General features: G+C 47.7%; 1 protein-coding gene across 1 annotated transcript in view; it reads left to right on the top strand.

The window, feature by feature from the left end:
* Positions 1 to 15677: 15677 nt before the first annotated feature.
* The window catches only part of BLM (BLM RecQ like helicase), a 69133-nt gene continuing 63173 nt past the window's right edge, over positions 15678 to 21637 (top strand). Inside the window, exon 1 of the mRNA XM_084869030.1 lies at positions 15678 to 15791. The gene's annotated coding sequence lies outside the window, so the exon portion shown is untranslated. The remainder of the gene's footprint in view (positions 15792 to 21637) is intronic.

The raw sequence follows: 21637 nt of genomic DNA, 5'->3' as shown, positions 1-21637 counted from the left end.
TCACTGAGTCACTTAATGACCGGAAACCATCACGAATGTTGGGGTTTGGGATCGGTCTATATTGGAACAGTCTCTCAGCCTCAGCACCATTTGGGCTAGAACAGTGGTCAGCAAACTCATTAGTCAACAGAGACAAATATCAACAGTACAACGATTGACATTTCTTTGGAGAGCCACATTTTAAAAATTTAAACCTCTTCTAATGCCATTTTTTCCAAATAGACTCGCCCAGGCCGTGGTATTTTGTGGAAGAGCCACACTCAAGGGGCCAAAGAGCCGCATGTGGCCTGTGAGCCACAATTTGCTGACCAGGGGGCTAGAAAAGTCTTTGCCAGGGGTCCTAAAACTTTTTAAAGTGGGGGCCAGATCACGGTCCCTCAGAGAGCTGGAGGGCCGGACTATATGAACTACCAATTCCTATTGTAACACCTTGGCCCAAAAAACTGCCCAAAAACACTGCCCAAAAAACCTGGCAGGCAGGATCAGACTCCCCTGGGGGCTGCATGTAGCCCGCGGGCCGTAGTTTGAAGACCCCTGGTCTTTGCTGTGGGGCCTGCTCTGAGCACAGTAGGATGTTTACCAGCATCCCTGGTATCAACACACCAGATCCCAGCAGCACCTTCCAGCGGTGACAACCAAAAAACGGCTCCAGTCACTGCCAAATGCCCTTGGCGTGGCAAAACCACCCCCCACTCAGAACCACTGGGTGAGCATCAACCTATGAACCAGGAGGTCACGGTTTGATTCCCGATCAGGGCACACGCTCGGGTTGTGGGCTCGATCCCCAGTGGGGGGGCGTGCAGGAGGCAGCCGATCAGTGATTCTCTCTCATTGATGTTTCTATCTCTCTCCCTCTCCCTCTCCCTCTCCCTTCCTCTCTGACATCAATACAAATATTTAGGAGGAGGAGGAGGAGGAGAACAACCACCACCATTACCACCACCATCACCCGTGGGTGGCCTCTGGGATTCTGTGGAAAGTTTCCTGGAACAAACCAGAGAGAACTGGGCCCCGATGCAACATCATGCCAACTCCTGCCTCTGTTTCCCCGGGTGTCTGTTGGGCTCACGGCTACACACAGAAAAGCACATTGTTGGGGGCGCTCTAACCGGCCAGGAGTCACCACCAGCTTGGGCGTGAGGAGCAGACGTTACCATCACGGCAGCCCCACGCCGAAGCCCACGTCGGGTTTTGCTAACTGTGCTGAGACGGGACGGCCTCTGAAGATTGCCCAATCCTGACGTTCCCACCGGGCCTCTCGGTGATGTTCGCCTCGTCTAAGGCTTAACCGTCCCCGAGAGAAAGTCCCCCGTAATTCATCCCAGATGCTGGGTGAGTTGCCATGAATCAGTCCCACACCGTCCAAAACCACCACCATGAATCATAGGGACAAACAGGACTTTTTTTTTTTCTCCCTGCAAAACAGGGACGAAAATAGTGTCTTGCCCTTTTAAAAAAAAAAACAACCTTCTAAGATTAGGACAAGAGTTAGGGCCTTGCTGGTGTTTCCCACGTGGCAGCGGGCAGGAGGTGGTTAAACTGCGGGGCCCCAGAGACACAGCGTCTGGGACCTGCTTCTGAGCCAGGCAGGTGCTGGGCGGAGGGACAGACTTCTAGAGGGGGGACTCCAGATGGGCGTCAGTGACCCCCAGAAACTGCTACGCAAGCCTCTGATTCCACCGAGTCACAAGGGTGTCTGAGACCCAGAGATCAGCAATCTGTCTTTTTCTAAATTTTTTTTTTCTTTATTTCGGAGAGGGAAAAGAGAAACATCAATGATGAGAGAATCATGGATCAGCTGCCTCCTTCACACCCCCTACTGGGGATCGAGCCTGCCACCTGGGCATGTGTCCTTCACCGGAATCAAACCCTGGACCATTCAGTCCGCAGGCTGGTGCTCTATGCACTGAGCCACACCAGCCAGGGCGGGAGTCTCTGTCTTGGAGGGAGGGCTCTTCCAGGAAATGGCACCAGACACAGCCGAGGAGACCCAGGAGCCTTGGCTCAGGGGCCGCCTCCTTCCCAGACGCCGGGTGCCCTTGGGCAATGATCATCTCTCTCCGGGCCTCGGACCCTTGAATGGAGGAAGCTAACGCCGCGCAGAGGCGGCGCTGACACATCCCTGGACGGCGGCTGGGTGAGCCTGCGATCGGTTCCTGCTTCTGGGCGCCCCAGCCCTCCCGGGTTCCGTCCTTTCCCCTCGTGGGAGGGATCAGATCCTCCCCGTGGATTCCCTCTGTGGTCAGGGTCGGCGTCCGTCACCCAGCGTCCAGTCATTGCTGTCAGAGGCGCTGAGGCCCACACTCCCACGCCAGACCCCGCAGAGCCGTGAGGAGGCGCCGCAGGGTGCCGGGGGGGAAGGTCTCCCCTCTGCAAAGGCGAAATGGGGACAAGCAGACCAAGTGCTGAGTCACTGCGTCATCGCTGACCTAGAAGCTGACTCACCCACGTGGCCCAGCTAAGACCTACAGTAGGGGTGTCGAACTCAATCAGAGAAGGGGCCAAAATCTAAAATCCAGCCTAAATCGTGGACCGAATGGTTTACTGAACAGTCATAAACTGACAATGTCATAAACTGACAGCGGAGTGCAGTGATGACAGCGTGGTGCGGGCCACATTGCAAGGCCTGGCGGGCTGGATTTGGCCCGCGGGCCTTGTGTTTGACACATGTGACCTACAGCAACGAGAGAAGATGCGACTCAGGGGGCAGCAGCACCCAAGGGGGGGCCTGGGCACAGGCCCTGCTGGGGAGGTTGGGGGGGGACTCTAAAGGCCCTTCCCCCTGGGTGGCCTCCAAGCATCTCTTCTGGATCCACCTGGACCCCTCTGTTCTGTCACATGTTGTCTGCAGCCCCGCGGTGTCACCAGCTCACCCACTCCTAAAAGATGCTGTCAGCTCATTCTTTTTTTAAAAATATATTTTATTGATTTTTTCACAGAGAGGGATAGAGAGTTAGAAACATCGATGAGAGAGAAACATCGATCAGCTGCCTCCTGCACACCTGCCCACAACCAATGTACATGCCCTTGGCCGGAATCAAACCTGGGACCTTTCAGTACACAGGCCGACGTTCTATCCACTGAGCCAAACCGGTTTCGACCAGCTCTCATTCTTTCAAATCTCCATGGCCCTGCCATGCCCCTCACTTCCAGCAGATGAGTTTCTTGTTTTATTTATTTGTTTGTTTGTTTGTTTTTTTGTTTATTTTTATTTTTTTAAAATATATTTCTTTATTGATTTCGGAGAGGGAGGGAGGGAGAGATAGAAACATCAATGATGAGAGAGAATCATGGATTGGCTGCCTCCTGCACGCCCCCTAATGGGGACTGAGCCGGCAACCCGGGCATCTGCCCTTGACTGGTCTCGAACCTGGCGCCCTTCAATCCACTGAGCCGAACCGGCTAGGGCTCTTGTTTTATTATTCATATATTTTTATTGATTTCAGAGAGGGTGGGAGGAGAAAGAGATAGAAACACCAATGATGAGCTGTAGCCGGTTTGGCTGAGTGGAGGGAGCATTGGCCTGTGGACTGAAGGGTCCCGGGTTCCATTCTGGTCAAGGCTCGATCCCCAGTGTGGGGCGTGCAGGAGGCAGCCGATCAGTGATTCTCTCTCATCACTGATGTTTCTTTTCTTTTTTAAAAAATATCTTTTTATTGCCGGGACCGGTTTGGCTCAGTGGATAGAGCATCGGCCTGTGGACTAAAAAGGTCCCGGGTTCGATTCCTGTCAAGGGCTTGTACCTTGGTTGCGGGCACATCCCCAGTAGGGGGTGTGCAAGAGGCAGCTGATCGATGATTCTCTCTCATTGATGTTTCTAGCTCTCTATCCCTCTCTCTTCCTCTATGTGAAAAATCAATAAAAATATATATTTTTTAAAATATATCTTTTTATTGATTTCAGAGAGGAAGGAAGAGGGGAAGAGAGAGAGAGAAACAGTGCAAGCCTCTCCTACAGAATCTATCTCAAAATCACTGGCTTCTTTTTATCAGCTTGGGGGTGGTCAGCATGGTGACTCAGAGCTAGTTCTGGGACGTTCCCCCTTTCGGTCCTGCTTAGGTGGCCTGGCATCCCACGTTCGAATGGGGGAGGGGCTTTGGTCAACTCTGAGGAAGAAGGAGCTCATATTAAAAAAAAAAAAAAAAAAAAAAAGCCAAAACCGGTGTGGCTCAGTGGATAGAGCATCAGCCTGTGGACTGAAAGGTCCCAGGTTCGATTCCAGTCAAGGGCATGGACCTTGGTTGCAAGCACATCCCCAGTAGGGGGTGTGCAAGAGGCAGCTGATAGATGATTCTCTCTCATCGATGTTTCTAACTCTCTATCCCTCTCTCTTCTTCTATGTAAAAAATCAATTAAAAAAATTTTTTTTTAAAAAAGAGCTCATATTAACACTCAGGTGCCCCCAATAGAGACACCTCCGCTCCTCTCCATGTTCCTTCTCACTCTTACTTATTCAACTGCTCCCTCCTCACTGCACCCTCCCCCTGGCATTTAAACATATTTAAATCTCTCCTGAAATTTTAACCCACACACACACACCACAAAACACTGCTCCGACCCTCACGCTTCAGGCAGCTCCCACCCTAATTCTCTCCTCCCCTTCAAAACCAAACGTGTGAAAAAGCTGTCTACATCCACGGTCTCCGCTTCCTCACCTCCCACTCACTGCAGTCTGGCTCCCCCTCCTCAGCCCCCAGAAACAGCCCGAGGGGGTCAGTGATGCCTGCAGAGCTGGGCACCGGCCCAGCGGGACCCAGGCCTGGGAGTGCCAGGAGGGGAGGGTGACAGCCGACGTTACCCAGGATTAGGTACCACCAGCACCTGCCTGCCTTCCTTCCATCATTTTTTAAAAATATATTTTTTTATTGATTGCAGAGAGGAAGGGAGAGGGAGAGATTGAGATAGAAACATCAATGATGAGCCCTGGCGGGTTTGACTCAGTGGATAGAGTATCGGCCTCCAGACTGAAGGGTCCCAGGTTCGATTCCGGTCAAGGGCATGCGCCTTGGTTGCAGGCACATCCTCAGTGCGGGGGGGTGGGGGCGTGGAGGGGGCGGTGTGTGCAGGATGTAGCTGGTTGATGTTTCTCTCTCATTGATGTTTCTGACTCTCTATCCCTCTCCCTTCCTCTCTGTAAAAAAAAAAAAAAATCAGTAAAATATATTTAAAAAAGAAAAAGAAACATCAATGATGAGAGAGAAACACTGGTCCGCTCTCTCCTGCACGCCCCATACTGGGGATCGAGCCCATCCCCTGGGAAGGTGGCCCGACCGGGAATCGAACCATGACCTCCCGGTTCCTAGGTCAACACTCAAGCACAGAGCCGGATTCTACCACCAATTCTCCTGGTTCGGGAGAATTGCCTGGACTCATGCATGTGATTTCTGCAGGAAATCATGTCACAGGAAACATGGAACTGGGCACTCAAGTTGCAAATGACATCATCAATGAGTTATTTCTTTGTGCTCCTTTCCTTTGTCCTTCTCACCACATATGTATATAAATGAGTGTGTGTGTGTGTGTGTGTGTGCCTGTGTGTGTGCCTGTGTGTGAGTGTGTGTGTGAATGCCTGTATGTGAGTGTGTGTGTGTGTGAGTGTAAGTGCCTGTGTGTGTATGTGTGTGTGTGAGTGTGAGTGCCTATGTGTGAGTGTGTGTGTCTGTGTGAGAGTGTGAGTGCCTGTGTGTGAGTGTGTGTGTGAGTGAGTGTGAGTGCGAGTGAGTGTGAGTGTGTGTGTGTGTGTGTGTGTGTGAGTGTGAGTGCCTGTGTGTGAGTGTGTGAGTGTGTGTGTGTGTGTGTGTGTGTGTGTGTGAGTGCCTATTTGTGAGTGTGTGAGTGAGTGTGTGTGTGTGTGTGTGAGTGTGAGTGCCTGTGTGTGAGTGTGTGTGTGTGTGTGTGTGCACACTCTGAGAATTTCTGAGCATGGAGGAAGTTGTTCAATCTGCTCGTCTCTGAGCAGCTGTTGGCTTTTAGAATAAAGAAGTGGCTCTCCCCAGTTTCTGATTCAGAAGCAACGTGAGACTCGCTCTCCTCCACCACGTCTAAATTTAAACACCTGCCTTCTCCTCCCGGGAAACTCAGTCCTCTCTCCCCGTAACGTGGAAGGAAAGAACGTGGCTTTCACGTGGTTGTTTAGGTTAGAGCTGCAAGGGGAGTTTTGAGTGTGGATTCAAGGAACCTCACGGGGAGAAGGCGCACACATGGGCGCGGGAGCCTCCGGCAGCCTGCGTGGGCCTGTGAGTAAGAGAGGACTCCACCCTCCCATTTCTTTCTTTCTTTTTAATATATTTGATTGATTTTTTTACAGAGAGGAAGAGAGAGGGATAGAGAGTTAGAAACATTGATGAGAGAGAATCATCCATCAGCTGCCTCCTGCACACCCCCCACCGGGGATGTGCCTGCAACCAAGGTACATGCCCTTGACTGGAATCGAACCCGGGACCTTTCAGTCCACAGGCCGACGCTCTATCCACTGAGCCCTCCCATTTCTTTACCCATAACGTTTATTCCTTCCCACACTCTGCCACTCCCATCTTCATTTCAGCAGAAAATGCTAATTTCTCTTCAGTATTGGAGGTGTTCAGTATTATCTGCACATTCATTCACTTTAATTTTTAAATTTTTACTTAATATATTTTTATTGATTTCAAAGAGGAAGGGAGAGGGAGAGAGAGAGATAGAAACTCAACAATGAGAGAGAATTGTTGATCGGCTGCCTCCTGGACACTCCCTACCGGGGATCGAGCCTGCAGCCAAGGCATGTACCCTTGACTGGAATCAAACCTAGGACCTTTCAGTCTGCAGGCCGACGCTCTATCCACTGAGCCACACCGGCCGGGACAATATTCCTATGTATTCTGTGGAAATGCAATTCTATTTATGCGGTCAGTATTCCTTCACTTGGATGAAATAAACAGAATAATCTTGTTGTGGATATGGCTCTGCCGTTAGAGGTTTTGTACCTGAAAATGAGCTACATACTAAGCCTGACATGCTCAGGAGGGGCCCGCACTGGAGCCTCACAATCCCAGAGACCAAAGAAACATTCTGAACAGAAACATTCCAGACTGCAAGCGGGTTATGGTGGCAGTCACGTCCTGGGCCCATCGTGGCTTCCTTGACAAAGGCCAACCTTCAACCTTGAGATTGTTTATTGTTTCTGTGCATCTAAGATAACATACTTTTGAAATGGCAGAGCCATCTTGGTTTTTCCAGATCCCTCGGGGGCACCATCATGGGCCCTCGCTGGCCTCACTGTTACTGCCTTGTCCACCTACCATCGCTGTGTGCTGTGAGTATCAACTATCCCCGGCCCACCAATGCCAAATGTCTCTCCCGTTTAATCTACCGCCAATGGATCTCATGCACCCCTCCTCCCACCGCCTCCTCTGATGCCAGGGTATAAAATAAGCTGTAAAACAGCCATTCTCCAGATTTCACATCCTGGCAAAGGTCGTTCATTTGGCTCAAATAAACACTTAAAGACTTTTTTTTTTCTTTAATTAATTTCTTTATTAAGGTATCACATATTTGTCCTCCAACCCCCATTCCAATCCTCCATTCCCCCCACCCCCACCCCCCTATTGTCCTTGACCACTGGTTAGGCTCATATGTGTGCACACAAGTCCTTTGGCTGATCTCTCCCTTTTATCCCCACCCTCCCTCTGAGGTCCGACAGTCTGACCCACGGCTCCTTCTCTCTGGGTCTGTTCTTGTGCATCCGTCCATGTTGTTCACCATTTCCCCTGACTTTTTTTTTTTTTAGGATGACGTTCTTTCGTTGACAGCTTTAAAAATGGCAGGCGTGACAGTATTAGGATCCACAGTGGAACATGTTGGAACACACTAACAGCTTTTATCTGATGTCCTCTGTCCTACCTACCTCTCCTTTGTTCACATGAGCCATTCCAATGGGATCATGTGATCTAAGTGAAGGTGAAGATTCTTGGGCGCCATCCAGTGGTCGTCTGGGGAATGCCTAAGGTGATCTGGGTGAAGACCATCTGCCTCTGCAGATATCTCTCCTGAATTTGGAGCAGAGAACAGCCAAGAAAGTTGTCAGAGGAGCCTAGCTGGTGAGGAAGATAAAGCATGGCCTGAGAAGTGAGAAAATGGGTGCAGCAGCCAAAGCATTTACAGCTGAAGCATCTCATGACTTGTTTTTAAAAATATATTTTGGAGTCCGGGTTGGGGGGGGGGCGGGGGAAAAATATATATATATATATTATTGATTTTTTACAGAGAGAAAGGGAGAGTTAGAAACATTGATGAGAGAAACATCGATCAGCTCTCTCCTGCACATCCCCTAGGCATGTACGGGATGTGCCCGCAACCAAGGCCCATGCCCTTGACCAGAATCGAACCCGGGACCCTCGAGTCCACAGGCCAACGCTCTACCAACTGAGCCACACTGGTTAGGGCTCATGACTTCTTTAAAGGCAGTTGTGAGGCATGAGAAGTCATTACAGTTAATCTAAAGACATTCGGAGATTTATTCCTCTCCATTGTCTTCCTTCCCAGTTGGCGACAAATATGAACAACTCAAAAGGCATCTGGAATCAAGTGGAGGTATTGGCAGAGCTTATTGGAAAGGTACGTGTTTTGATGAAAACAGCTCATCACCTGTGCCAATGTGGGCCATCAAAGGGGAACATTACCCTGCTCATTGTCTGACACCAGTGACCAGAGCCATCTATGTAAAATGTGACAGTGAGATATCCTGGAGACGCAGGGGGGCCCGCGGGCCACATGCGGCCCGCAGAGGAGTCTGATCCGGCCCGCCAGGTTTTTTGGGCAGTGAGCGCAGCCGAGGTGTTACAGTAGGAATTAGTAGTTCATATAGTCCGGCCCTCCAGCTCTCTGAGGGACCGTGATCTGGCCCCCACTTTAAAAAGTTTGAGGACCCCTGTTTTAAACCCTTTGGCAGGCTTACTTTGTTTAAGTTCTGTTTGACCTACAGAATTTTATTTCTCAAACCTACTTCCCTGGGAGATGGTTATGACCTATTAACCAAAACCCAGATCTGAGAGTCAAAGGAGAGGAGGAGGTCATGGTGAGCTTTCCCACCCATCAGCTGAGTCAGAAGAATCAAGTCTCAGCTTTTGATCTTAACATCCTCAAAGTTCTCCCTGGAAGCATTTGACGGCTGTCCTTGAGATTCTCGAGACACAGTTCTCACCCTTCTTGATCTAGAGCCTTTGATTCCTTCTTCCATCAATCTGTCCATTTGTTCACTGACATACCAACTTTTTAAAACTACGTATATTTTGCCTTAGCTGGTCTGGCTCAGTGGATAGAGCGTCAGCCTGCGGACTGAAGGGTCCCTGGTTGCAGACACATCCCCAGTGGAGGGTGTGCAGGAGGCAGCTGATCGATGTTCCTCTCTCATCGATGTTTCTCTCTCTCTCTCTCTCTCTCTCCCTTCCTCTCTGTAAAAAAGAAGTTTCCGACAAGATAGATGTTCTAGCCACAGAACACGGGCCTGGAGGCACATCTGGGGCGGCCAGTTGCAAGGAGAATCATACCAGGCAACAAGGAGTTGTCTCTATTACTCTTTGTACAACAGAGGGCATTTTTTTAATGGAGGAAAAGAGGGAATTATTTACTAGACTCCTGGGTGCCTCATGCTGGGGCCGACAGGACTCGTTTAAGGGAAGAAAAAGCCTTTTAGATTTGAAGACCTGGGTAATCACTTAATGTTGTTATCGTGCGTTAGAGGCAGTAGAGCTTTTATATTGGAAGCCTGCTTTAATATTTACTGTCAACAAGAGCCAGACATGCCCAGAGGGTATGCATTTGTGAAAGCGTGGTGAGCCCGGGTCCCTCGGGGAGGGCTAATTCTCTGGATGAAAGGGAGCGTCCCTCTATGACTTATTTGTCATGTCCAACTAATGGGCTTTGGACAGGCACAACTGATTTATTTTAAGGGTTTGGAGGCACCAGAAGAGAGGGGGATTAAGAAATCTCATTTGAGGCCTTTTAGCGAGGCCAGCGGAAAAAGCTAACATACTGGATGGGAACGGTTTCCGGGAAATGTCACGTTATTCAAACTGCTTTTTGTGAATTAGGACAGGCTGAAACGGCAGATTAAACACGCACATCTACATTCATTCCCCCTGAAATCCCTACTAAAACGATCGTAACGAAATTAAAAAAAAAAAAAAAAAAAAAAAAAGACAGTAAATCTTCAAGGATAGCCAAAACCGGTTGGCTCAGTGGATAGAGTGTCCGCCTGCGGACTGAAAGATCCCGGGTTCGATTCCGGTCAAGGGCATGTACCTTGGTTGCGGGCACATCCCCGGTGTGCAGGAGGCAGCTGATCGATGTTTCCAACTCTCTTATCTCTCTGACTCTCCTTTCCTCTCTGTAAAAAGAAAATCAATAAAATATATATATTTTTAAAATCTTCAAGGATAAGGAGGATAAAGGAGATTTCAGGACCACATTTTTGGAAGCTAGACAGCAGAAGTGGAATGGTGACTGTCTTAGCAGATCCAAGAAGGGACAATTATTAGGCAAAAAAAAAACAACAACAAAAAAAAACAAGATAGTTTATACAATAGAGTCCTAAAAAGTATAGCCACCGACAGAACCAGGTATCTCTGGAATTGGGAGTGAAAGAGGGTCTAGCCCTAGCCAGTTTGCTCAGTGGATAGAGCGTCGGCCTGGAGACGGAGGGGTTCCAGGTTCGATTCCCGTCAAGGGCACATGCCTGGGCTGTGGGCTAGATCCCTAGTAGGGGGCGTGCAGGAAGCAGCTGATCAGTGATTCTCTCTCATCACTGAAGTTTCTATCTCTCCCTTTTTCTCTGAAATAATAAAATATATTTGAAAATAAATAAAATGAGGATCGGGTGAAAGCAGTTTGAGAGCTGGTCGGTGTGCAGTGAGAAAGATCCTCTTTGGGCGTCGTTTCCCATTACTTCACTCATTAGGACAAGATCTTAATTCTTTGAACATATATTTCTTTTAGATTTTGAACGTATGTATCAAATTTTCCTTAAAATCTATGCTACATCCAACATCTGGATCATTTTGAGGTCACTTTCTTTTTATTTATTTTTTCTTTTTTAAAAATATATTTTTTGATTTTTTACAGAGAGGAAGAGAGAGGGATAGAGAGTTAGAAACATTGATGAGAGAGAGTCATCGATTAGCTGCCTCTTGCACACCCCCCATTGAGGTTGTGCCCACAACCAAGGTACATGCCCTCGACCAGAATTGAACCCGGGACCCTCCAGTCCGCAGGCCGACGCTCTGTCCACTGAGCCACACCGGCTTCGGCAGGAAAGTCTTATTATAAACCCTCCAAACAATCCCAAGACCATACCCACAGCCGCCTTCTTTATCACCTCCACACACCACGCCAGTATTTCCCCTGCCCTCAATCAACTCAGAGCCAGGTACCAGCCATCTAAGGGGAACTCCTATATTCCAATACTTGCTGGAATTATTTAAACTTAGAGTTTTTCGGGTAAACACTCAAAAGAAAAGAAAGGAGGGAAATGGTCAGGGACAGACAGGAGACAAAAAAAAAAAAAAAAGGGAAAAACTTTATCCACCTACTGATACAGATGCTTGGTTGTTCTAAAAGATTTTTTTTTTAAGAGGAAAAAAGGGGCAGTGGTTACTGAGAAGAGAACAGATTAGACTGAGCACAAGGAGCAGCTGCTGCTTAGAAGCTCTGGGCCCCTCCCCCTCCCTCTGTGCTTTTATCAGCCTGAGACAGAAACCACCACAGCCTCTGTGGCTAAAAGCCTAGAACTGGAGAAAAAAAAAAAATGGGCAGGGATAAAAGAGAAAAACAAAACCCTAACACAGGGAGATAAAAAAATAAAAGGCTACTAAATTATGTATAAATTATGAGTACATAATTTATATATTACTAGAGGCCTGGTGCATGAATTTGTGCATGGGTGGGGTCCAGCTGGCCTGCCCCAATCAGGGCTGATTGGCTGGGCCAGCCAGGTGGGGGGGGTCCTGCCCCCTGGCCAAACACCCAGGTAGAGGGGACAATTTGCATATACTACTATATTCATTCTATATAATAAAAGGCTAATATGCAAATTGTCCCCTCTCCAGGGGTGTTCGACCGGGAGTTTGACCAGTTTCTAATCAGGCCTCTCTCTCTTCCTGGCCTCCTGACAGCAGCTTTCTTGCTGGGAGCTCACGTGGCCTTCCCTCTGATAGCACTTTATAATTCCCTATTGACTAGGGCCCTCCCTTAAAACCTTATTTAACTTGAATTACCCTTCCAAAAGGTCTTATCTCCAACACAGTCACATTGGGAATTGGGACTTTAACATATGAATTTTAAAAAATATATATTTTATTGATTTTGTACAGAGAGGGAGGGAGAGAGATAGAGAGTTAGAAACATCGATGAGAGAGAGTCATCGATCAGCTGCCTCTTGCACACCTCCTACTGGGGATCTGCCCGCAACCAAGCTACATGCCCTTGACTGGAATCGAACCCGGGACCCTTCAGTCCCCAAGCCGATGCTCTATCCATTGAGCCAAACCGGTCCCGGCAACATATGAATTTTGGGAGGGCACAAAGGTTCAATCATAATAGGAGCCCCAGGGTGGATTGCTACAACATTAATGCTTTGGTCCCATCAGGGCCTCCATATCCAGTATCCAATATGAAGCTTACTGACTCATCTCTCAGGCATAAGGACACCTTCTGACGCTTATGTGTCCCTCCTGGGTGCCCCCATAATATCCATCCTCTTTCTAATGGCTTATGTTGTCATTAGAGTGCAAGTGTCTGCCTCTTTCACAGATGTCTAACCCACTGGGTACCCCATTAGGAAGTTCTCCAGAGTCTAGAACAGAGGTCGGCAAACTCATGAGTCCACAGAGCCAAATATCAACAGGACAATGATTGAAATTTCTTTGGAGAGCCCAATTTTTTAAACTTGAACTTCTTCTAACGCCACTTCTTCAACATAGACTCACCCAGGCCGTGGTATTTTGTGGGAGAACCACACTCAAGGGGCCAAAGAGCCGCATGTGGCTCGCGAGCCACAGTTTGCCGACCACGGGTCTAGCACAATGCCTGGCTTTAGAGAAGGGAACAAAGTTGAAAGTCAGAGAAGAAAAAGGCAGACGGAGGGTTTGGGCAGTGTGTGAAGCAGGCAATTTCAGCTGAGTGTCATCCCTTTGTCCATGTAAGAAACATTCAAATCTGTAAAGAATTTTTGTGACGGTTATTTGAGCCAAACTGTCCGCAATTGCTGGGAAGCAAAATCTCAACAGACTGAAATAATGGCATTTTTGCACCTTATTTTATTTATACATTACAATCAAAAGAGAAGACTTAAGTGGGTTACACGAAATTCATTGGGGATAGATTAAGGAGGCGGGAGAAAGCCAAGTGGCAACTTCTGGAATTGGATAAAAAAAATATGACAGACACATCTTTCACATAGGTGGGTACAGAACAGTTAACAGTCAACAATTAACATAATCAGCCGAAACCAGTTTGGCTCAGTGGATAGAGCGTTGGCCTGCGGACTGAAAGGTCCCGGGTTCAATTCTGGTCAAGGGCATGTACCTTGGTTGCAGGCACATCCCCAGTGGGGGTGTGCAAGAGGCAGCTGATCGATGATTCTCTCTCATCGATGTTTCTAATTCTCTATCCCTCTCTCTTCCGCTCTGTAAAAAATCAATAAAATATATATATATATATATATATATATATATATATATATATATAAATTTTATTTTAAAAAATTAACATAATCATAGGAGAGGATTTATGGTCTCCACTCGGGTGCATTGGTTGTGGTTGTGTCCAGAGGGGTCTGGAAAAGGGGGAGTTACCCTGACATTCCAAAGGTATGTTATGGTGGGTGCAAAAAAAAAAAGACAATAGCCAGGCTTAATTAAGGTCAAGACTAACTTTTATCAGGGAAGATTCTAGCCTAGGACATGACTACCTGCTGGAAACGGCTTTTAGTTTAAAAGTTTTAATTTCAGACCATCCTTTGTGGTCATTTTAGGTCCAGAGTGTGCAAGGCAGCCTTCCAGGCCTTCTCTGGGCTTGTCAGGTTAGTATGTGGCCCTTTTTATCCACACCTGGTTGAATTCTGAGAGGGTCCTATTTAATGTCCTTTTAAGTCTAAGTGTTAATGCCTTTATTCTTCCGGGAGATAGTTCATAGCTTGTACCTTGTCTCTCTCCTGCTTCCTATTTGGCAATTTTGCTATTAAATATCTGCGGAGCCCAGCCAGTGCGGCTCAGTGGTTGAGCATCAAACAATAGACCAAGATTGGATCCCTGGTCAGGGCACATTCCTGGGTTGCAGGCTAGATCCCAGTAGGGGGCGTGTGGGAGGCAGACCATGGATGTTTCTCAACATCGATGTTTCTCTCACTCTCCCTTCCTCTCTGAAATCAATAAAAACATATATTTTTTAAGAAATAAAAAATAAATCTGCCCTAACCGCTTTGGCTCAGTGGATAGAGCGTCAGCCTGTGGACTGAATGGTCCCAGGTTCAATTCTGATCAAGGGCATGTACCTTGGTTGCGGGCACATCCCCAGTGGGGTGTGTGCAGGAGGCAGCTGATCAATGTTTCTCTCTCATCGATGTTTCTAACTCCCTATCCCTCTCCCTTCCTCTCTGTAAAATATCAATAACATATATATTTTTAGAAAAGAAATTTAAAAAATCTGCTTAAGTTACTCTGTTTTTACTTTATTCTATGATTCAACGTGTTTTGTTTGGCCGCATTTGGGGGGTAAAATTTAAAAACTGGCATAATTCACGTATAAAAAAGAAACATTTTCAGGTTTTTAAAAAATATATTTTATTAATTTTTTATAGAGAGGAAGAGAGAGGGATAGAGAGTTAGAAACATCTATTAGAGAGAATCATCGATTAGCTGCCCCCTGCACACCCCCACTGGGGATGTGCCCACAACCAAGGTACATGCCCTTGACCGGAATCGAACCTGGGACCTCTCAGTCCGCAGGACGACGCTCTATCTACTGAGCCAAACCGGTTTCGGCGATTTTCAGTTTTTTTAAAAAAGAGAAATAATGAGGTAGCGTGGCCGAGCGGTCTAAAAAAGAGAAATTAAATAAATAAATAAACAAGCAAACAAATAAATAAATTTTGATAAAGAAAAGGAAAAAGCTCTGGCATCACAGGGCCACCTTCTTGCGTGGCCACAATCAGTGGGAACCACAGCTTGGCTTCTCACTCAGGAGCTGTACACGTCCCTGGAGACATCGGAGTTTGCGACCCCTTTTCCCGTTAATGACAATTTACAGTTGCGATGGGGCAGAGCCCGCCGTTACTAGGAAGTGGAGAGGAGAGAGCGTCCGAGGCTCCCACGGAGGATCAGAACCTCTGCCTGTGGGAACCGGCAAGCCTCAGGCCCTCCCCAAACCCGGGATTCCCAATCCCACCGCCGTCCGTGGTCCCGCCGCCTGTTTTGGGCGAAGAGCCCCTTTCCAACACTAGAAATCACAACAAAAACAGAGCCCCCACCAGCACCGGAAGCCGGGGGTTTAACTGTAGTCACCTGACCTGACAGTCTGAGTGGTGATTGGGCGTCGGGGACACGTGATTCTTCAGCACCGCGCAGCGGCCTCTCCCCGGAAGCTCACGGGGGCGGGGCCAGGTACCACGGCGCGACGGGATTGGCCGGCTGTCTCTGGACTCATCCAATCGGAACCGGCCGAGTTCTGGCGCGAAGTGCGCTGGCGTGAGGCGCACGGGCTGAGGAGCCGGCGCGGCGAGTTTCGACCGTGGCGCCTCCAGCTCCGTGCCTGAGGGACAGGTGAGTGCGGCCCGCCCCGGCCCGGCTCGGCTTCCCGGCCCTGCTGGAGAGGGAAAGCCTCGCGGGCTCCTCCATTGCTCGGTCCGCTGAGCCCTGTCTTTTCGCGGGCAGCTTGCGGAGAGGTCGTGACACAGACGGTTCCCTGAGAGAAACAGGCCCGGGGCGGAGGCGAGCTGTGCGGGGGTCGCCCCGGGCGTCGGGGCCGAGCCGACCCAGCGTCCATGGCGTCCTCGTTGGGGTGGACCCGTGCCCACCGCGGTGTCTGCCTCCTCAGCGGACTCACCGGCGAGGCCCGGCCCCGTTTCCCTCCTGAGGAGAAAGCCGAACGGCGCTCTGTCCTGTGGGTTTCCACAGCCTCGAGCCCGGCTACCGGGTGCTGAGTGTCTGCTGTGTGCCCGGTGCGTGGCACCCGTCATCTTACCATTGTAGCTTCGCCAAACCCCAGCTCAGCGGGGTGGGGCAGGTGCCCGGGTTCGCGTCCCTGCTCTGTCACGTCCCAGCTGCTGCTACTTTTTTTTTTTTTTTTTTTTTTTTAATATATTTTATTGATTTTTTACAGAGAGGAAGGGAGAGGGATAGAGAGTTAGAAACAGCGATGAGAGAGAATCATCCATCAGCTGCCTCCTGCACACCCCCCACGGGGGATGTGCCCGCAACCAAGGCACATGACCTTGACCGGAATCGAACCTTGGGACCTTTCAGTCCGCAGGCTGACCCTCTATCCATTGAGCCACACCGGTTTCGGCACGTCCTAGCTTCTGTGACTCCGCCGTTACCTCAACTGCGTGCCTCGGTTTCCTTCCTGTGGGGGAAAGGACCCCTTCTACATGGTTTTGTTTTGGGCCAGGATTCAGGGATTTCGTAAATGCGGTAAGTGCTTCCAGGAGCGTCTGGTGCATAGACCCGGAGAAGTGGGTCCCATTGCCCTCCTGCAGCATCGGAAGCGCAAAGGTTGTCCCTGCTCCAAGGCTTTGGGGGAGAATTTGAACTCAATATCAGGCCCTTGGGTTTTTTCAAAACCTGGGCCACTTGCCGAAGCCGGTGTGGCTCAGTGGATAGTGCCTTGTTGGTCTGCGGACTGAAGGGTCCCAGGTTCGATTCCTGTTAAGGGCATGTACCTTGGTTGCGGGCACATCCCCGGTAGGGGATATGCAGGAGGCAGCTGATCGATGTTTCTCTCATCGATATTTCTAGCTCTCTATCCCTCTCCCTTCCTTTCTGTAAAAAATCAATAAAATATATTAAAAAACAAACAAACAAACCTGGACCACCTGACCTCCTGAGATGGAGGAGGTGCCTGCCAGCTCCCGGTGCCACCTGGGTAGATGGCACTCTGGTGCCCCTGGCCCATCTGAGGAGCTGTCATGGGGGAGACTGTGTGAGGGATCGATCAGAAATTGAGAAGGGGCCGAGACTGGTTTGGCTCAGTGGATAGAGCGTCAGCCTACGGACTGAAGGGTCCCGGGTTCGATTCCGGTCAGGGGCATATACTTTGGTTGCGGGCACATCCCCAGTGCGGGGTGTGCAGGAGGCAGCTGATCGATGTTTCTCTCTCATCGATGTTTCTAACTCTCTATTCTTTTCTCTTTCTCTCTGTTAAAAATCAATAAAATACGTATATTTTTTTTAAAAATTGAGAAGGGGAGGCAGGTGTTCTATGTGGGAAGAGCAAATAGAAGGAAAATGCACCAGCATGTTAGCTGAACGGCTGTCAGGAACTAGTTACTAGTCCCCGGGGAGGAGAATTTCTGGAGAGGTGGCTGTTGCCTTCATGGTGCTGATGAGGAAACCCAGAGTTAAAATGCTGCTTAAAGACCCTAGTGTTAGGTGTGTCATAAAGTAACAACATGCAGGGAAATTACACCCACTTTAGAATAGTCAGTATGATCTATGAGAAGGGAGGGAAGGGAAGAGGATAAGAGGAGTCAGTGAAATTTTAAATATATTTGAGCCCTGGCTGGGTTTGCTCAGTGGTTAGAGCGTCTTCCTGCAGACCGAAGGGTCGAGGGCACACACCCGAGTAGCAGGTTCCCCAGCCTGGGTAGGGGTGTGTGCTGGAGGCAACCAGTTGATGTGTCTCTCATTTCCATGTTTCTTTCCACCCTCATTCCTCCATTTCATTCTTTAGAATTCAGTGGGAAAATTACCCGTGGGTAACGATTAAAATAAAATAAATAATATATTTGAAATGTTTTAAGAGAGAAATAGGATAAAGATTAACTTCTTAAATTTGGTTGGTAGTTACATGGTTATTCTATTTTCTGTATGCTTGAAATATTTAAAACTTTAAGTATATTGTATAAATAAGTATAAATATATACTAGAGGCCTGGTGCTCGACATTCGTGAGCTGGGTGTAGGGGGGCGTCCCCCAGCACACCTGCACCCTTGCACGTTCCGGACTCCTTGGAGGATAAGCCAGCAGACCTGTATCCCCTGAGAGGCTCCCACAACTGCTGCTGCACTCGCCAGCCATCAGTCTTGGCTTCTGGCTGAGCGGTGCTCCCCCTGTGGGAGCACACTGACCACCAGGGGGCAGCTCCTGCATTGAGTATCTTCCCCCTGGTGGTCAGTGCACGTCATAGCAACTGGTTGTTCCACTGTACGGTCGATTTGCATATTAGGATTTTATTATATAGGATATGTTAACTAGAATTACATTAATTATATATTAATTTTAGTACATATGTATTCTTTATTTTTTTTCTGTATGTTTCTTTTATGGGAAGAAAAGCTAGAACAAAGAGGTTGAGAGAAATTGCAAACTACTCATCGGGAACTAAATGCTGAAAGCCACTGTGGGTCTTCATTGCCCAAGTCTGTTGCACAGATAGTGCATTGACTACCTTCCAGCCTTCTTGGGAAGTTCTACTTCTTTCAAGCTTCTTTTATATTCTAAACGTAATAAGTTTAATTGCTTTGTACTCTTAGGCCTGATGCTGTTTGCTTCTGTTACAACCAGTTCTCTTAATTTCTTTTTTTTTTTTAGTCCTCACCTGAGGATATTTTTCCATTGATTTTCAGAGTGGGAGGGAGGGGAGAGAAAGAAACAATAGTTTTGGGGGAGACACATCTATTGCACCCACCCCGACCAGCCGGGAATCAAGCCTGCAATTGAGGTACATGCTCTTACTGGAATCGAATCCGTGACCTTCCAGTGCACTGGCTGATGCTCTAACCTCTGAGCCAAACCAGCCAGCACTAGTTCTCGTTCTTGTTTCTGGGTTCCCACTTTGATTTATAATAGATTTGGACCTGATAATTTTTAACTTTTTTTTTTTGTCAGAGACTTTATGTACTTAATAATTTTCTATTTTATCCAGCAATTCTCTAGAGCCATGGTCGGCAAATTGCGGCTCTTGAGCCACATGTGGGGAGTGTGCAGGAGGCAGCTGGTCGATGTCTCTCTCTCATCAATATTTCTAGCTCTCTATTTCTCTCTTTTCCTCTCTGTAAAAAAGAAAATCAATAAAATATTTTTTTTAAAAATTGGCTCTCAAAAGAAATTTCAATCATTGTCCTGTTGATATTTGGCTCTGTTGACTAATGAGTTTGCTGACCACTGGGCTAGAGCAACTGTCAACAATCCTTTTCTGTAAAGGGCTAGATAGTAAATATTTAGGTTTTGCAGACTCAACCTTCTCTGTCATAACTACTCATCTGTGGTGCTGAGGTAGCCAAGGGCAGTATATGAACAGATGGGCATAGCTGTGCTTCAGTAAAACTTTATTTGCAAACACAGGCTGCAGGCCAGATTTGGCCATGTCATCGTTTGCCACTTGTTGACCCTAGAGTACATGGCTTATTGATTAGCATTTGTTAAATATTGATTCTTTGCCATGTTTTGTTGTTTCTGTCTATACATTAAACATGTTTTGGAGACTAGGCTTTTATTTTTTTAATATAATTTTTATTGTTGATAGTATTACGATATCTCCCATTTCTCCCCTCCTCCCAGCCTCTACTACCACCCCCAGGTTTTCATTTAAATTATTATTACATTTAATATGACTATAATTCTAAATGCTAGTTCCCACTGCAGTGTTATTTAGTATTCTTGTATTGTGCTTTTTTCAATGAATTTCAGAAGCATTTTTGTAAAATATTCTTCTGGTGTTCCAGTTGGATTTTTGTTAAACTCATAAATTAACAAATAATGAAGTTGTCCCAGAGGCTCCTTACACTATCTTCATATTTTTTGACTCTTTTTTCTTTTTGGGTTGGTTGTTCTTTGCTTCTTGGTATTTTATATCTTTGACTTGACTCTTGCGATCCTCTAGTCTGCTGTTGGATCTTTGTATAATATTTGTTATTTCAGTCAGTGGATGCTTTATTTCTAGTTGGTTCTTTTTCGCTAAATTTATTGGCCTTTTCTAGAAAATTATTTAAAAACCTTATAACAGCCGGGACTGGTTTGGCTCAATGGATAGAGCGTCGGCTTGGGGACTGAAAAGGTCCCGGGTTCGATTCCGGTCAAGGGCATGTACCTTGGTTGCGGGCACATCCCCAGTAGGGGGTGTGCAAGAGGCAGCTGATCGATGACTCTCTCTCATCGATGTTTCTAACTCTCTATCTCTCTCCCTTCCTCTCTGTACAAAATCAATAAAATAAAAAAATTAAAATAATTAAAAACCTTATAACAGTGGTTTTGAACTCTATATCCAGTTGTTTATTTTCCTCCATTTCTTTCATTTGTGATCTGTTTCTTTGTCTCCGCATTTTGGCTGCTTCCCTGAGTTGATAGAGTGGCTTTGTGTGCGAGGTGTCCTATAGGGCCCAGTGGCTCAGCCTCCCCAGTTATCTGAGGTGGACACTCTTGGTGCACCCCTTTGTGGGCTGTGCGCACAGTCTTGTAGTTAAGCCTTGATTGTTGTTGGTTTCACTAGGAGGAAATGACCTCCATGCCAATTGGCTGTGAGGATCAGTTGTGTCTACGCTGGGAGAACTTCTGTGCTGGAGACATCCTTATGGGGCAGGACTTGCTTCAGTGGGGGTTTGGTGCTCTCTTGAGTCTGCCCCCTGAGTGTGTAACTTACGGATCTGAGGAGTTGTAATCTGGATGGTCCTGCTCTGACCCCTGCGTACACTGGCTCTTGGATCTCCAAGGAGGTGCTAATTTAGCCTCTGCCTGAGGCCACCCAGCAGGAGCTACAGAAAGATCTACAGATTCCTCTTTTTTGTTTGGGTTTTGGAGGTGCCCAGATGAGGCCCAGCTGTGAAGCAATGCAAGCCGCTGTGGGGCTTGGGCCTTCTTTTGGATGTTCTGGGTTTCTCTGACTCAGCTGCAATTTCATTCATATGCAAAAGCCTCTGTGCTCCTGGGATCTCAGTATCCCTTGGTAATCGCTGCCTGCACCTCAGAGAGAAAGCTGCCCTTGATTTCCGCCCACTGCCAGACAGTCCAGTTTCTCCCCGTATGAGTCTGGGTCCCCAGAGTCTCACCTGGAACTGGAGTTCAGAGCAGTCAGGAGCTTGTGCCTCCCTCCCGATTGAGAAAGACAACTGGGTCCTCAGTTGCCAGCCCTTTTCGCACGTGTGCCTCTGCATCTCTGCACTTTGCTTCCTCAGCGTCTCTGTGACACAGATTAGGTACTTTTCTCTTCTTGCAGAATTTCCATCATCCAGCCTTCCTGTAGTTCTGGATGACGTCCATTTTGTCTTTTAGTTGTAGTTTTGAAGTTGTTGTGTGAGGCAGCAAGTTCAGGTGTTTACCTATGCCACCATCTTGGTTTCTCCTGAATCCCTTTTAAAAAATGTATTTTCTAGTTAGTTATTACTACCACACGGGAGTGCATTTGACTTTTGTGGGTTTGTATTTTATCTAACCACTTTACTAAAGTTTTAATT

This window comes from Pipistrellus hanaki, assembly GCF_964339955.1.
Source record: "Pipistrellus hanaki genome assembly, chromosome: 21".
NCBI classification, from domain to species: domain Eukaryota; kingdom Metazoa; phylum Chordata; class Mammalia; order Chiroptera; family Vespertilionidae; genus Pipistrellus; species Pipistrellus hanaki.
The sequence above is the reverse complement of the archived record's forward strand: the minus strand, read 5'-3'. Positions and strand labels throughout refer to the sequence as shown.